This window comes from Spermophilus citellus (genome assembly GCF_964194105.1).
Source record: "Spermophilus citellus genome assembly, chromosome: 3".
Taxonomy (NCBI): domain Eukaryota; kingdom Metazoa; phylum Chordata; class Mammalia; order Rodentia; family Sciuridae; genus Spermophilus; species Spermophilus citellus.
This window is the reverse complement of record NC_138184.1, coordinates 144,843,008-144,846,523: the sequence shown is the minus strand read 5'-3', so window position 1 is coordinate 144,846,523 and position 3,516 is coordinate 144,843,008.

The following is a 3,516-nucleotide window of genomic DNA, read 5'->3' as shown; positions in this document are numbered from 1 at the left end:
CCGCGCGGTACAACACGCGCGATGCTCCCGTCTTCGTGGAGGTGTTTTTCCCCCTTCCTTCCTCCGTGTTTCTGTATTTATTTGAAACAAAAGCCCAGCTAAAGGATTCCTGGTGCTCTGAGGACCTACTCCCGGGAGCGACTTTGATGTATTGCTGTCCAATTAGTGCCTTTAATTGGTGTCCTCAGGGACAGGCAGGCTCGGAGCTGGGACACAGCCTCCCTTCGCCTTTCCTACACACTGGAAAGGTAAAATTTATAACGTACTGTAGCAACCCCTTGGGAGAGTGAACGAGCAGGGGAGGCAGGGAAGAAAGGGATAGAGGCATCCCTGTCTTGTAAAAGATGCATTCTCCAACCTCTGGGGTCTTGGAGAAGGAGTCCAGACCACTCTCTGACACCAGCTCTCTGAGTTCTGCTCAGTTTTCTATGCAAGAGAGTTGGGGCAGCTGAGTCGCTGAGGATTATGAATTTGCTTACAGAAAAGCCAAGGGAGCTCGCATTGTCTGCAGAAGCCCACCCCATGTGGTCTCCCATCTCGTTAATAATGGCTGTTTGTTAACAAGGATGCGGAGGTTAAATAATCTGGGTGGAAGATTAAACACGCCTCATCAAGGCGCTGGGAGCCGTGCCTCCTAGCAGAGACCTGTGCGGGAGCCGCTGGACTCGCTGGAGCCTGGAGGAAGGTGGGAATAAAGAGCTGCCTGAAACAGTGAGGTGGAGGAGGAGAGAAGGCCTACTCATCCTCTTCGGGGTGTTCTGCCATTAAGTCAGCAGAGACCCAATTCCTAGACGTGTTAAAGAGAAAATCCAAATAAGAGACAGCCCCAGTGAGATCTGGATAGCAAATCCTTGAAGTGGTCTGCTGGAGATCAGAAATGGAGCACTAAGGCCCCCTTTTGAGGAGGGGGTGACCATCTACAGCCTCCCAGTCCTTACAGAGACATACCTCTGGGAAGTAAGGGGCATTTGCACTATATGTGAATAGCACTGGGATAGACTGGAAGGCAGAGATGTGGCTTTTAGCTGGTCTTGGTTCCTCAGTAGCTGTATAATCTGTACTCCATTATTTCCCCAGCTTTTGAGGCCATTCTACCACTGAGTTATATTCCCAGCCTTTTATTATTTATTTATTTATTTAAAAATTTGAGCTAGGTGCAGTGGTGCAAGCCCAAAATCCCAGCAACTCAGGAGGCTGAGGCAAGAGGATCGCCAGTCCAAGGCCAGCCTCAGCAATTTAGTGAGACCCTCAGCAACTTAGAGAGACCCTGTCTCAGAATAAAAAGGACTGAGGATGTAGCTCAGTGGTAAAGTGTCCCTGGATACAATATAAATTACTTATTTTATATATAAATATAAAAAGTATTTATAAAATTTACATAATGTAAATTATATATAATAAAAATTAATATATGCCCTCAGTAAAATATAGACAAACAGATTTAAGTCAGGGTCTTGTTAAGTTGCCCAGGCTGACCTCAGACTTGTGATCTTCCTGCCTCAGCCCCTGGAGTTGCTGGGATTATAGGTGTGCAAAACTGTACCCAGTTCTGGGTTCTTTTTTCTTGCATAAAATAGGAGATGGACTTGAGGTAGACATTGTATAATGATGTGTACATCATGTTTCTTCCAGCTCCTCACCAGACTTGGGGAACTAATAGTTTGTCCCATGCTCTGTCTTCATCCACCCTGAAATCAATCAAGGATGATTTTATATCACAAATATCTGAGGGCTTGCTTTGTGCCAGTCACTGTGCCGTGTGTGTTTTTAATGGTAAAAGCCAACTGTCGATTCATATTTTCCCATCATCCCCCAAAATCTGATGTTCTGTAAAGTAAGACAAGGAAGAAACACTCGATGGAGAGACAATACAATGGGTATGTGTGTGTAAGATAGAGAAACGGTAGAATGAAATGTAAAGGAGTTGATAAAAGAAATAAAGAACTTGGTGAGATGGCCAGGATGCCAGTGAGGACAAACCATGCAGAGGTCGTTCCTTGATATAAAGATTGTGCAGGAGGGCAAAGAGCAGACCCTGCCTGGGTTCCCAGTGATGTGAAAGTGGACAAAGAGTCCAGGTTTTAGAATTTGTCTAAAAGGCCTGGGACATATGCATCTAATGTTACCAATTTTTATTTATATGTTGTTTCAACATTTAGAATTTCCCCTTATATCACTTTGAATTTTCCCACCAAACAGGGAACTCAGATGCTAGGCTGGGACTCTCCCAGCTTCTGACAGGTGGACATCTGGTCTCAAAGAAGGCAGTAGACATGTATTTCCCTGAACTTTCTTCATATCAGAAACAACTGGGGCTCCTACATTTCTGTGTCTTTATTTGGAAAGTCCAGAGGCCAGATTTGTGGTGCTGGGTAGTAAAATCTAACAGCTAACATTTATTGAATACTTGCCACAACTCATTCACTGTCCTGTGCTTTCTATAGAATACAACAGCCTTTTGAGGGGAGTACGATTTTTTTTTTTTTTAAATTTATTTATTTATTTATTTATTTTTTAAAGAGAGAGTGAGAGAGGGAGAGAGAGAAAGAGAGAGAGAGAATTTTAATATTTATTTTTTAGTTCTCGGCGGACACAACATCTTTGTTGGTATGTGGTGCTGAGGATCGAACCCGGGCCACACGCATGCCAGGCGAGCGCGCTACCGCTTGAGCCACATCCCCAGCCCCGATTTTCATTCTAATTTTACAGATGGGGAAACTGAGACCCAGAGAGTTTATGACTCTGACCTGTGTCACAAGGCCAGTAGATTAGTCTGACCCCAGAGTTTGCAATTACTTTCACTCCACTAAAGCTGACTTTATTGTGTAGTGGGGTGGCAGAGGGCAGATGGAAAGCATGTTTCTCTATGAGTTACTAGTAATCAAAAGTGGGTTCTAGATAAAAGCAGCTGGTGTATGAAGCAGAATGGACTAAACACTCATGTGTCTTTTGTTTGTCTGTTTGTTTTTTCAGTTCTGGGGATTGAACCCAGGGCTTTGTGCATGCTAGGCAAGTGCTGTGACCACTGAGCTGCACACCAGATCTATGTGTCTATTTTTTTTTTTTTTTTTTTTGTACCAGAGATTGAATCCAGGGGTGCTTAGCCACTGAGCAATATCCTCAGTCCTTTTTTTTTTAATTTTTTTTCTTTTTTTTCTTTAAGAGAGAGAGAGAGAGAGAGAGAGAGAGAGAGAGAGAGAGAGAGAATTTTTAATATTTATTTTTTAGTTCTCGGCGGACACAACATCTTTGTTAGTATGTGGTGCTGAGGATCGAACCCGGGCCGCAGGCACACCAGGCGAGCGCGCTACCGCTTGAGCCACATCCCCAGCCCCTCCTCAGTCCTTTTTTTAAAAAACAGTTTTTCTTTTGAGACAGGATCTCACTAAGTTACTTAGGACCTTGCTAAATTGCCGAGGCTGGCCTCAAACTTGCAATTCTTCTGCCTGAGCCTCCTGAGTTGCTGGGGTTACAGGCATACATCACTATGCCCAGCTCTATGTGTCTATTTTTAAA